The 13981-nt window shown below is 48.3% G+C and overlaps 1 long non-coding RNA gene across 1 annotated transcript in view; it reads left to right on the top strand.

Moving 5' to 3' along the window:
• Positions 1-10924, top strand: part of LOC118907708 (uncharacterized) — a 141582-nt gene extending 130658 nt beyond the window's left edge. Inside the window, exon 5 of the long non-coding RNA XR_008996973.1 lies at positions 9813-10924. This is a non-coding gene — a long non-coding RNA (uncharacterized LOC118907708). The remainder of the gene's footprint in view (positions 1-9812) is intronic.
• The last annotated feature ends 3057 nt before the right edge of the window (positions 10925-13981 follow it).

Genomic DNA, 13981 nt, shown 5'->3' with positions numbered 1-13981 from the left:
ATGGGAAAGCCTTACGCCAAGAGGAAGGCATTACCTCTTCCTCAGTGGACTGTAGGCTTGAAGAAAAGGAACCCTTAGGAAAGAGTTACAGAACCTTCTGAGAAAGCATTCTAGAAGGACCCCTCTACAAACAAAAGGTGGTTTAAGGGAGCATATTACGGAACTGTTAGTTCATGGCATTGTTTCCAAGTCCCAGAGTCTGTATGTGACTCCATCTATGATCGCATGTAAGAATTTTGGAAGACAAGTATGTGTGTTCATTATAGGATACAAAATAAGCCCAAAGCAATGGAGACAGCAATCTCTGAGTTTGGGGTGCCTTAGATAACTTGATGAGAATCCAGGGAGGTTCAGGAATTACACTCCTGGCAGAGAAAGATATAGAGAAAAGCACCCACCATTTGTCTGGTAGGATTTACCAGGTGGAGACAACACCTTTGGGATCCTGGGGCCCAGCCATCTGCCAGCGGCTGTTGGGAAGTGCTGATGTGTTTAGATAACGTCACTGGCTCCGAAGGACTTGGTGGAGCAGGAGCTCCCACAGAGTGCCGGTTCATCTGGAGGAGGTGCGGTCGAAATCTCAGTCAGTGAACAGTGTTGGCTCTCTTACACTCAGTAGAGTATGACTTTCTGAGAAGGAGGGAGCCGAGGTACAGCAAAGATGTCAGCCTTGGCCAGAACATTGAGTCTTGGAGGACTGAAGACATTTAGGGGACTGGGGGGATGCTTTAGGCAGTTTGTCAAAAGTTATCCTACCATTAATTGCCAAACTTCCCACAGGATCGGATTGTGTCTGGCTGTGGCAGGGCCTCCTGACAGCAAATAAGGGGACAGCCAAGAGCAGCTCGGGGCGCAGAGGGTGTTAAGAGGTCCCTCATCTGTGAACCCGGGTGGGGAACCGTGGGGATGCATGGAAGCAAGCCCCTGGACAGAGTGGGGCGGTCCTGAGGAAGTTACACCCCAAATGCCTTGGTGGCCTCCAGGACTCTCTTCTACACACCAATGTCACCCTGGAAGGCTTGGGGGCAATGCTATGCCAGCAGGGTGCTGGGAAAAGAGACCAGTGGTTTATACTGGTTGTGGCCTATTCTGTAACAGGAAGGGGGAGACAAGGGTCCTTGTGACTCCCGGGGCCTCAAAACATTCCCCCTTCCCGGTCTAGGGGAAGCTATCCAATCCCCACATCTGTCAGTTTCCACAGGGCCCATTCCCTGCCTTTATGGGGATCATCTGGAACAGGGATTCCCAAGTAGGGGCATTTTGCCCCCAGGAGACATTTGGTGGAGGGTGGAGGGTGGGTAGTGCTACTGGCTCTACAAGCAGGGCTGCTGCCCAGCAGTGTATCCGGTGCAGGACACCCCTCAGAGCCAAGACTTCCATCTCCAGGTGTCAGTGGTGCTGAGGTAGAGAAGCACCAATCTAGAATGGTCTTCTCAAAGGCAGGTGCCAAGCTTCAGGCTACTTGTGCTTTCACCCTAGCCAACACCCACATCCCTGAGCCTTGAAGTCCTGGGTGCTTTCTTAGAACTGGTGAGGAAAAATTACAGGGAACAAAACATACACAGTTCTCTGATTCTCCTATGTTCAGGAAAACAAAATGTAAATTAAATTTTCAATCCATTATTCTGCCACACCTTCAACCTGCCAAGCGTTGAGGTGCCTGAGGACTTCCAACTCAACAGTTTTACTTTTCTTCCCCCACCCCCCACACACCCTGCCGCCTCCCCACTTTGGGCTTCATGCCTCAGTGTGAGGGGCTGGAAGCTGAAAGTGTGGGAGGGGATGAGATCACTCACAGAACATTCTCTCTGTGGAGTGGGAAGAGTAGAGGAACAAGGACAGATCGCCAAGGAACTCACACATTCAATGAGGGGCCATCAGGAGGAGGGAGAGGGTGGAACAGTCACGGAGCTGGGCAAGGAGCGGTGAGAGAGGTGGGGGTGCGACTTCACTCCGTGGTGAAAGCACTGTGTGCCTGGCTCTGTGCTGGGATGCAGATGCTGGGGTGACTGGGATCCAGAGAGTTTCAAGAAAATGAGGATTTGTTCATTCATTCATTGCATTCAGCAGCTCTTTACTGAGTGCCTGTTACGTGCAGGCACTGCTCTGGATACTGGGGTCGGTGGTGACCAGCATGCAGTCTCCCTGCATGGAGCAGGTGAGGAGAGCACTTGCACGAGGAAGGCACGTGAGGAGAAGGTGAGGGAATGTTGCCACAGAGGTCAGTCAGAGGAGGGTTGAGAAGAGGCCGTTCAGTCTGTTGGGGGACACAGAGAGCAGTTCTAGGGCACCGAGGGCTGCGCTGGCTTCCCTGCTGCTTTCCAGCCACACGAAGCACATCCCTTCCTCAGGGCCTCGGCCCTTGTTGCCTCCTTGCCTGGGAAGCTCTTCCCATAGATGTTGGCGTGTCTCCCTCCCTCGCTTCCGCCTTTAGTATGTCTGCCCTTCTGTTAGCTCCAGAGGGGCGCAGCCCCTGACCACCCCATCTAAACCTCATGTCTATTTGTTTATTGTCTGCCTCTCCTACTGTAATGCAAACTCTTCCAGGCAGGACCTCAGTCTCACTCAGTGCTGAATTTAATGCCAAGGCCCAGCACATAGTAGGCCTCCTCACCAAATGTTGGACCAAGAAGCCAGTTTCTAGGTCACTGCCCAGAAATAGTCTCAGGGTCCTACTCCAGTGATTTATTGAAGCTGCTATTACAGCCTTTGAGCTTTTTCTGAAAAGTTTTATGTAAAGCAGGAAATAAAAAGTGCTGGAGTCCTAGATTCAGAAAGGGCGGGAGGAGGGCATTTATTATTCCTATCTAAGACAAGGCACAGTACCAGGAAAGGAGTAATCAAAGTTGACAGCTCAGAGGAGATGACAGGAAATGGTTTGGAGGAGTCTCCTTTGGTCCCGAATGCTAAGAGAATTTGTGCCGAACCAGGGAGTTAACTGTGAGATATTTTGCTTCAAAAACATGTCTAATTTCATTTTTTAAACCCTTCTAGTAGAGGTGAAGTGGGCTTGTATCCGTGGATTATACCAACCTGGGAGGGCTTCCTAATAGACATGAAAATAAATTAGTTATGACAGTCACTTCCTGAAGTCGGCGATGCTAGTTCTCACTGGAGAGCCAGTGGCCATCAGAGTTATGGCGAAAGAACTTTATGAAAGCTTTTATGTGTGTGTGTTTTAGGGCCTGGAATCAGAGACTTAAAGAAAGTCCACAGTGATGCTAAGACCTCCAAATATGATGAGAACAAGAGTTGTAACTTAAGGGCTTATATGAAGAAATAGGATCTGGATACCAAACACTGATGGGACTTGGCTTTCACACCCAATCAGGAGCCAGGAGTCCTACATCTGTTCCTGTGTGACCACACTTGCCCTTTCTGGGCTTCTGCAAAACCAGGGGGTTGGACCCACCCTCTGTGAGGGTCTGATCTTGTGTTTGCTTGTCTCCGTCCATTCTCCATTTGTCTGGTAATAGCATCGCCATTTCCCTAGGGCAACTCCATCTTCCATATGGACACTGTTCATGAGCTTGCTAGTCAAGTTCTCCTCACCTCCCCTGACCAAGGGGGGTTATATCTGCTTCCCCTCTTTTCTGAAATATGGCTCTTCACCCTTCAATTACCCTTTCCTACTGTCCATTGAGTTCCCTTTGGCCTCCATTAGCAAGCATTGTTTCTGTTGCTTGGGTCCCAATGTTACAGGGCACTTTGAGCTTTGCAATTTGAGGGGAATAACCCTGCCTCATATCTTTGTTGTTGAGATTCAATGAAACAATGGACATGAAGCCCTTAGCCCAGTGCCTGGCGGTCAGGGTGAGTTCCCTCCCTCCAATGTCTCCATGCTTTGTCCATTGAACTGCCATTTCTCCACTATATCCTTCCATGAGAAGCTTTTGTAGCAACTAAATTGAGCAAGGGTTATTTTGGAGAATAAATGAGATAGTTCGTTGTTCACTTGGCAGATATTTAATGGGTACCTACTATGAGCCAGGCTCTTCAAGGCACTGGAGATGCAGCACGGAATAAGACCCAGATCCTGCTTACAGGGAGTTTACATTGTAGTAGGAGAGGCAGACAATAAGCAAATAGATGTTAAGTTTAGTTGGTATGGTCAGAGAATGTGCCTCTCTGGAGATGATGGATGGGCAGTCATATGACTGAAGTGAGGAAGGGAGACATGCCAATATCTAGGGGAAGAGCTTTCCAGGCAAGGGAGACAGCACATGCAATGGCCCTTGGTGTGGCTTCGAAACCACAAGCAAAGAGCCCAGTATGTCTGGAGCACAATGAGGAGGGGAGAATAGTATGAAAGGAAGCTGGAGAAGTAGCAAAGCTCTACAGCATCTCTGCCAAATCCTTAGTCCTGCCTCTACTTGCACACCTCCAGGGGTGGGAGGCTCACTTCCACCTGAGATGATATTGCCCATATTAGGGTGGGCTTGACTTTCAGTATTTCTTTTGACCATCAGCCCTGTTTTGCCTCTTGAAGCCCCACACAACCCATCTGCCCTTGCCCATCTTGGCCAACCCCTTGGAGATCTGATGCCAGATCTTCTTCATGTCTTAATCTTATTCCATTAAGATGTTCCTCATATGATATCATTTGGCATCTCTTTGGAATTCATCAGGATATGTCCCACCTTGTTCTAGGCACAATACCTCTATTAATTCTGCCTAAGATGACATAGTTTATGGCAGCCTGTCCCATACCTGTCAGTGCCCATCTCTTCAGGCTTTTCTTTTATGGAAGGGGTTGCTCCAGCACTCTCCCTCTGCCTGCTCTCCCCCGGCTCCTATCCTGAGGCCACTGGCTTGGAATACAGGTGTAGGAAGTGGCATTTATTGTTGTAAAATGTTTCTCTTGTTGGGTTAAGCCCACTGATCCAGCAAGTCAGACCTTCTGAGATCCTGATTCTGTCACCCAGCATATTTACTATTTTCTACTTTGTGTCACCCACAAGTCCCATTTCAACACTACACATGTCTCATTTGTGCATTTACAAGCTCAGACTGGCCTCAGCTCTGTGTCGGGTTCTGGCCAAGTGCTGCAGAGGCAGAGATTCCCTTGGGGAACCTATAATCTAGTTTGATAGAGGGTGTGAAAACAGATAATTACAGCACAGTGTGTAAGTTCTATGGGAACCTGGTAGGGGTGGGTGTCGGGAAATGCAAACAGAGGTAACATGGAGCAGGTACTTGCCAGGAGTCCAACTGAGAGGAAAGCATTCTGGGAAGAAAGCACAGCAGATGCAAAGACAAGGAGACAGGAAAGTTAGCATTGTGTTCAGGGAACCACTCACATGGTGTGTCTAGTGTGTGTAACTGAGGACACAGAAGCTCTGTTTGGCTGGGGGAAGGGGGTGAAAGGGAGCATCAGTGCCCTGAGTGTTTCCCAAGGGCCAGCTGAATCCAGGGGATGCTCAGTTTTTAATGTAAACGCAAGCCATGGGATTTCTGCAGTGGCACTTCTAGGCACGCAGCACTCATTGAGCGGGGCTGCCATTTGAGATATTCACATGTCAGATGCTCCTCTCCCGGGGGTTCCCCCTGAGCCACCAGGGCCACTGCTGGCTTGGCCTTGGGGCTTGTAGGAGCATTCATTTCTCACTCAACACTCCCCATGATCTTGTCCCAAACTCTCCCCAGTCCTTCCCCGTGTTTGCGAGGCCTGTCCCTGTAAGATCCTTGAAATTCTGGGGGCCAAAAATGACTTATGTTCTGAATTCAGCACCTTAGCCTGGCAGCATTCTGTCTTGCAAAACCACCACTCTGCCAGCTTCACATGAAGGGGCCGTTTAATATGCAGCTAAGAAACAGCCCTACAAAGCAAAGAAGATAAGGTGGGAATGTTGAATATTCATTTTTGTGGTTAGAGGGTGTTTTTCCTATGATTCTGTTATTCAAATTAGCTTGGATTGTAACTTCCATTTCAACAACAAATGCTTAAAGAAACACAGCAGGATAAGCCCCTGTTTGTTCTGAAATCTCCTCCAGAGTGACCTGCTCCCCTGAAAACTCCACCTTTGAAAGGAGGGGCTACAGTTGGTCATTTCTTCTACCCTCAAGGACTTAACACAGCAGACAGGAGGACGATGGATGAGACCTAGCTGGTCTCTGGTCCTGGGGCCAGTGCCTGCAGTCCAAGCTCTGCGCGTTGATTTATAGCCTTAGACAGGGCAGTGGGCCAGCCTGATCCCCAACTAGCTTAGGAAGCAACTGGGCAGGGAGGCCAGCAATAGCTCTCTGAGGACCACTGCTCTGTGTTCCCAGTGGAACTGGTTAAGCCCATTCTCCTAGACTGGAAACTGGGTCTGAGACCAGATAGCATGAACCGGTGATGAAAGTTTGAGCAGCATAGCATTCATATAATAAAATAGCTTTGTATCCATCCATATCTTTCCATTTCCACTGAGAACTCTTGATTCAAGCCAGATAGACACTCACCTCATAACTACTTCTTGCTTTTGCTCTCCATCCTCTCCAGTCCCCACCTGGCAGCCAGAGTGATTTTTGAGAGTGTAAATTGGATCATGTCACTCCTACTCAAAATTTTGCCTTCCGTGACTTCCCATTGAGCTTAGATAAAGTCCATGGCTTACACGGCCCCTGCCTGCCTCTTTGACCCCTCTTTTGCTACTGTTTTCCCACTCACTGTGCTTCTGCCACCAGTTCCTAGAGTGTGCCATGTTCTCCTCTGCCTCAGTGCCTTTGCACTGGCTGTCCTCCCTCGTAGGACATGATTCCCAGCTCCTCTCCTGGTTAGCACCATCTCACTTTTCAGTTTCAATGTCACCTCCTCAGAAAGGCCTTCCCAGATCTCTCTGAGTCAGTTTCCCTGTGTGAATCTATTACAGCGCTCTCTTCCTTTTCCTCCTCGCCTTCCTGGTCACAATCTGTAATGAGTTGTTTACTTGTTTTCTGTCTCTTCTGTAAAAAGGCAAGTCTCTGAGTTAGTCATCACTGTATCCTCAGGACCCAGCACAATGCTTGATAAATATTGACCAAGTGAATTTACTGAGCACCAAATTATGTGTCAGGTTCCTCATAGACTTTTCCTTGTTTAATCTCTGCAATAGCCTTGTGGAGTTGATCAGTGTTCTGTATCAGAGAGAGCTATGTCAGCTCTCACAACATCACATAGCAGCAGAACAAGACACTGAACCAAAGTCTGCCTGCCCCAGAGTCCACCTTCTTTCCACCATCTCCTCTGTACCTGAAAACTCAAGCACTGGTTTTGTTACTTACTACCTATGGGACGTAAGGCAAGGTAGTCAAAAATAGACTTTTTGAACCTCTTTTTCCTCAATGTAAAATGTGGGCATTAATAAAATGTGCCCCTGTACTGTAATGATGCATGGACTCTGAAACCAAATTGTCAGGGTTCACTAGCCTGCTACTATCTGTGTGACCACAGATGAGTGATTTAACCTCTCTGTGCTTCAATTTATAATCTGTAAAACAGGCATAGGTAGTTGTCGAGAGGTTTACATGAACAAGTGTATGTAAAGCCTTTAGAACAGTGCCAGACACTTCTATAGCTGTAATGAGATTATTATCACCATCATTATTAGTTAGCATTTATGAACTTTATGGCTTTCCAAACCCCTTCACATTTCAGCCACCAAAAACTCTTTGGGGGTAGACAGGAAAGGCTTTATTTTCCTATTTTATAGATGAAGGAACTGAAGCTCAGGACGTCTTGCTCATCCTCCCTCCCAGGGCTTAGCCCAGTGCTTTCCTGTCTCTGCAGCTTTCCGCAGCTTCGTGCGGGCTGCCCGTGCGTTCCCCCTCCAGCCCCACCTGCCTTGCTTCTGCTGATCTGTCTTTTGCTCCATTAGGCAGGGCCGCGACCCCTGGCCCTCGCCGCGCTCTGCGCCCTCTGAGCTCTGCCTGCCCGCGCCTGCCCGACCCGCCCTAGGGGGTGACTGCAAAGTGAATTAGCGCGCAGCGGAGGGCGTGGGGGCGCCGGGTTCCGGCAGCTCCGCGGGCGCAGCACTTCCCGGCCTGATATTTGCACAAAGTGCTCTCAGGGCCTCTTTACATTTGCACTTGCCGGTGGAGTTAGCGTTTTCGCCGAAGCGACTTCTCCAAAGGTCGCTCACATCCTGTGTTTGAAGAACCCAGGCGGATAGAACTCTCTCTCCCCGTCCTGCCGGCTTCCTCTTTCTCTGTTCCCGCAGCTGCCTGCCCCCTTCTCTCTGGCTCTCTCCTTCCCGATCCTCTCTGCCTCTGGGTTTTTGTATCTGTCTTCCTTCTTTTCACTCCATCTCTTTCCATTTCTGCCTCTCTGCATCCACCGCTCTCCTCTCTGTCTCCCCATTTCTGTCTTCAACATTTGTTTCTTTCCCCCAGTCTGGCCCTCTCCCGCTCCACTCAGCCCTCTCCTACCACCTGCTCCTCCCCTTTTCATCCTTGTCTCCCCCATTTCCTCCTCTTCAACTGAAGGATGCAGCTCATGCCTCACATCCCCATGGGGATGCCTCCATGGTGGTCTGGAGCCGATCCTTGGTCCTAGTGCCCTTTTCAGGTCCTTTCAGAGGGTCGTCGGAGACCTAGTGCAGTGGAGGGAAAGGACTCTTGGATCCCACTTGCGCCAAGTCCCCGGTATGCATGTGGTTTTGGGAACAACCAGGCTGAACCTTCCAAGGCTGTTAGGCTTTTTGTTCTCCCCTGTTCCCCTGGCTTCTCGTTCCCAGTCTCAGCTTTCCACCATTCTTCCAAAAGCTTGCTGAGAATTCCTGGGAAATGCCAGACCTTCCAGCTTCTCTTAGCAGGTGGGAGCCTTAAGCCAGAGCTGTTCACCTGACCTGCCAGGAAATACTATTCTCCATCCCCACCCACCCTCAGAGTAGCCAGGCGCTCCTGGAGTATCTGGAACTCATGGGCTGGTTGTCTCCGGCAGGGGGCAATCTGGACTGGATTCCTTGGAAGGGTTTGGTGGGGACATCCTGAGGTTCCTAAAAGTGGCTGGCAGGATGAGTGGCATTTGGTCCTCTCGGTTCTGCTGAAACGATCTGCGCCATGGTCAAGGAAATGCCCTCCACCTGGACATTTACTACGTCAATTGATTTTGAAATACACCACTGTCACAGTGAGCAAGGGGCCCCAGGGGTGGTTTGTGTTTCAGGTGTCTAAGGTGCCCCTAGCCCAGGATGGGGTCAAGGAGGCTGGGGGCAGGGGAATGGTGAAGCTCCAGCAGCGACCCTGGATCTCCATTTTCCATTCATTTGGATATTTCTGTCCTTCCTTGCCTGCTTTGCCCTTTTAGCGGCATCAGGCTCTCTGCAGCCTGACTGCTCTGCTGGTGCTGGGCTGCTCTGCAGATTAGAGCTGCATCACTTTGAAATACTTTGTGTGCAAAGATTTGATTAGCTGCTACATCCGTGTGCTTCAGCCCAAGAAAGTCCAACATTACTTTTGTCAGTAAAGACCTATTTGAATCTGTAAATATCTAATTGTAATTGTGTTGAATACTTGTTTAAAAATTATTTTAAATATTTTATCACTAACACATGAAAACAAACTTTCTCATTGATGGTGCCTGTCAGAATTTGAAAAGATCCTCATTAAAAAATGTTTATTATTTGTGTAGAGTCATTTGATCAATTGTGTGTAATCATTTTCAGTACAAAACCTGATATTAAAAAAAATGTTTCCAGAAGCAAACTCAAGTTTCTCATTAAAATATTCGAAAGGATTTTATTTGGAAGTTATATACAAACTCAATATTTAATATCTTTGCTAGTACTTTGTATTATTTTATTTTTCTTATCATAATTCTATTTTGAGAAGAAAATGTAATTAATTTGTAGATGCCTCCCAATGGATCTACACGAGGTCTGTAGAGGAGTGAAAGAATTGGCTTTTTGATGAGATGGTGACAGCAAATGGGAAATTCCTAAGTGAGGACCTTGCCAAGGTCAGAGTCGTTTTTTTTTTAAGGGAACGGGAAGTTGCTCCTGGCTTAAGCCGCCTTGGATTTGGAGGCCACTGCTGTGCTTCTCCGGAGGACAGCCCGAAAGGATGGATTCCCTGATTAGGCTCCAAGCGGCTGAATTGCTGCCCGGGGTTCCAGACATTGCCGGCGTCTCTGCAGAACTGAGCCCGGCCTTCCGCCGGCGCCGCTGCAGCTCTTCTCGCCCGCTGCTTCCCTGGACTCGGCTGACGCGCCCGCGACGGTGGTTTACATGGGCCGTGGCAGACACGCTCCCTCACGCAGGGCTTGCTCTCGGGGGAGCTTCTTGGCGGTGTTCCTGAGCATTGCAGACTCAGGCAAAAAATGCCTGTCCCCCAAACCTGCCTTTCTGGAGATTGAACCACTGGGGTGGCGGTTACCCCGACGCCCTGTCTGATCAGAGCGCCTGGAGGTTTGTACGCAGTGTGAGAGGAGGACCCGGCTTGAGCAGTGTGACCTTGCCTTTGACCTCTTCAGTTATTCTCTTGGGCACCGGTTTGCTTATCTGTTACTAGGACGCGTTAAACACTTGCCTTTTAGGACTGTAAGGAGAAAATGAGGACGTGTATATAAAAATGTTCTGTAAACTTTAAAGTTCTCTGTACATGGAGGAGCTGTGATTACTGCTGTCCACAAAAGCAGGCTCCCATGACTCCTACCGAACCATGAATGATAGGTTAGCAATTCTACAGTTAGAAGCTCCTCTGGGGTTCCAGTGGCAACGGCTGGGTGGTGAGGGGGCGTGGCTGGCAGGAGATGCCTTCTGCTCTAAGATCCAGCTTGAATTAGGGTCTGTAACACACTAGAGCCCCTGCTCTTTCATTTGCTAAACAAACGTTAACTGACTTATTTTACAATAGCTTTTCTCCTTTTTCCCATTCTGCAAGTAATACATGCTCATTCTAGAACAGTTTGAAATATGGATAGGCTGAAAGAAGAAAATAAGAGCTACCCCAAATCCTGCCTCCATAAAGGAGTGTCTTGGGGGCATGCATATTCACCCACACTCTTTCAAATCTGTTTTAGAAAAATGTTGTACCATATAAGGCTTCCTGCTTTGGGATCGGCTTTTTAAAACATCTAGCAATAATTTGTGATCATTTACTTTGTCGTAAATGATCCTTCTACATCATAAAAGTCACTGCCTAGCTGTCTGTACCATTAAGCATTCAGGGTGGCTGGCACGTGCAGAGCCATGAGCAAGGCCCTGGAGGGGAGAGGCCACGAGCAGAGCTCTCCTTGGCCGCCCCCTGGAACGCACAGCCTGTAGAGGAAATCAGATCACCGCAGGGAGATGGGGACCTGAGACTCAGGACTGGAGGCATTGGGCCCAGAAGGAGGGGGACAGGAGAGAGCAGACATTTCCAAAAGGGAGGACAGGGAAAGCATCCTAGAGGAAAGGACTGGCCTAGAAAGGTGGACTTGAGCTAAACATGTGGAAATGGGGGAGGAACCCTGGATGGCAGGAAGAGGATGACTTCTGGGAGTGTGTGAACCCACGGATCTTCAGAAAAATGTGATAGAATCACAACCTGTTCTCTGTGCTTTTGTGGAAGCTAGTAAAAGGGGTAGGGTTTTGTATCAGGATTGGGGAGCTAAAACCTGTTACCCCACCCAACAGATGGGGAGCATTTATCTCTGGATTATATTGGTGGCTACGAGCAAGTCACATAACTTTGAAATGTTAAAGCTGGAAAGGGTCAGTGATTTTCCAACTTCACATTTTATAAATGGAGAATTGAGGCCCAGAACAGGGGGTGACTTACCTGAGGTGACACAGCAGCTGTTGGAGGTGATGCTAGGAGCTGGGGGACCACTTCAAGGGCAATGACCAAACTGTTCACAAAAGCATACCCAGCACTTGGCACAGATCTGCACAGCAGCACCTCAGGACAGGTGCATCAACACAACAGAGCTTCCATGGCTCGATAACCAGTCCAGCCTTCTAGCACTGTCTTGGGGAAGACCAAGAGAGGAGCAAATATGCCATGCTTCTTAAACCTGGTATCCCACCCCACAGATGGGGAGCATTTACCTCTGGTACAATCAAGAGGTAAGAATTAGTCCCGCCCACCCCCCAACTCCCCCTCCCACTCCCCTGGGAGGACAGTTCCTATATGAGTCAGGCTCTTTTGGCTAGAAGAAAGAGAGATCCACTCAAATACTTCAGAGAGGAGGGAGTTCCTTGTAAGGATGCATATAATGCTCTTGGGAATCCAAGGATGAGAACCAGAGGGGAGTCAGACCTCATGGGAACTGAAGCTGGGATCTGAAAACCATTTGACATCAAAGCAGCCCTGTCTTCTCCCAGCATACCCATTAGGCTACAGATCCACCCACTGAAGTGTGCATCCAAACCATTCATCTATCCAACCATCTGTGCCATCCATCCACCCGTCATCCATCTAGTCAAATGTTGCATGAGCTTCTGCCCTCCAGGGAGCCTCTGCTGTGGGCTCTCCCATACTATGGCGGAGACCGGAATGAACGGGCACAGTCCTTGCTCTCGAGGAGCTCATGGTCTAACAGAAAATTGCCGTCATATTTATTCATTCCCTCGTCCTTCAGTAAACATTTCTGTGGGCCAGGTTGGGACTGGCACTGGGGATGCAGAGATGAAGGAGGCACCCACATCTCTCTGTGAGAACTCACAGTCTGGGGAGGGCACCCATGGATACAGTCACAATACAATCTGATTGGTGCTAAAAGAGAAATTGACGGACTGATCAACTGATATTCTGCCTTGTTCTGTGGAAGATTTAAGATTTAAAGATATGTAGATTAAGACTCTGGGATGTGTATCAGTGTGGAACTATTTTGCGATTGTATTGTTGGGGTCATAGGGCCAGAGTATATCCTTATAGATGGGAGTGGGGTTTTCACAAAGGAAATGAAAATGTCCATTGTCAGTCTTTTAAGAAAGATGTCATTCATGCAGCAGGAAATGAGGACTCTGGCAAGCAGGCATTAGGTGGGGGTGAGGGAAAGACTTTCTGTCTGTGGGGTGAGGGGCAGTTTGTTCTGGATTCTGAGGTGTGGTTATCTCTAGAACATTCCTAGAGGTGGTGGGGTGGGGCAGAGGGTGGAAAGTGAATTTCCCTGGGCTATAGGTGGTCTTCTGCCCTTATTATAAGGTGACGATACAATTGATAGTCCAAACTGGCATACCTTTGAGAGTAAAAGGGGGGCTTTAATAATTATGCTTAGACAGCAAGAATAAATGGGTGCACCTGACCACCTGCTAATGGTTACTCCTTCGGTAAAGTGTCTTTAAAAGTTCTGACTGGTTTCTGTCACCTGGAGAGAAATAGGGAAGGGCTTGTGCTCATGCTTGAGGCCTATAAAAATATTGAAATTCTGTAAGAAATTATTATTGACTCCAAAATGTGAAAAGAAAACTATAAGATAAAAAAGAATAGGTGTTTAATCAAATGTCTATCAAACATTAGGCCAACTTTGTTCATTGCTAAATTCATCAAGGCTGCTTTACATTTCAGATTGCAGATTTGATTCTCTCTCTTCTCACGTCAAGAATGACTGCTGAGAATCATAGCCAAACATAAATCAGCTGCTTATAGCCAAATAATTTCAAAAGTCAAATTAAAAATTTTTTTTCATAGTATTTTAACAGTAAGAAATCATACTAACTGAAGTATATGGGTGTCTTTTAGTATGTATATTTTTTTTTGTGGAGTGGGACCTTCAAAAGTCAGAATATCCAGAGTCAGTGAAATTCTTTAAAGGCCTCGTGCACAAGCAGGGCTGCAGTGGCACACAGGGACCTCGTTCCCATCATGGTCTATGTGAATGGCACAGTAGAGTAGTGCAGTGCTCAACATGCACAACTGTATGAGGCAACCCTGGACACAGGATTGGGCAGGATGCTCTTCCAGAGGCCAAAGAGGGCAAGGCAGTGGGTGAGACGTCTCCAGGGAGGACGGTTGTGCCTGGGAAGCAGTGTGATGGCGAGACAGAGAAGACAGAGCAGAAAACACTCAGCAAAGTAGAGCTAAACCTTGGCTGTGT

The sequence above is a fragment of the Manis pentadactyla genome, chromosome 4, assembly GCF_030020395.1.
Source record: "Manis pentadactyla isolate mManPen7 chromosome 4, mManPen7.hap1, whole genome shotgun sequence".
Lineage (NCBI taxonomy): Eukaryota > Metazoa > Chordata > Mammalia > Pholidota > Manidae > Manis > Manis pentadactyla.
This window is presented reverse-complemented; position numbering and strand designations above follow the sequence as displayed.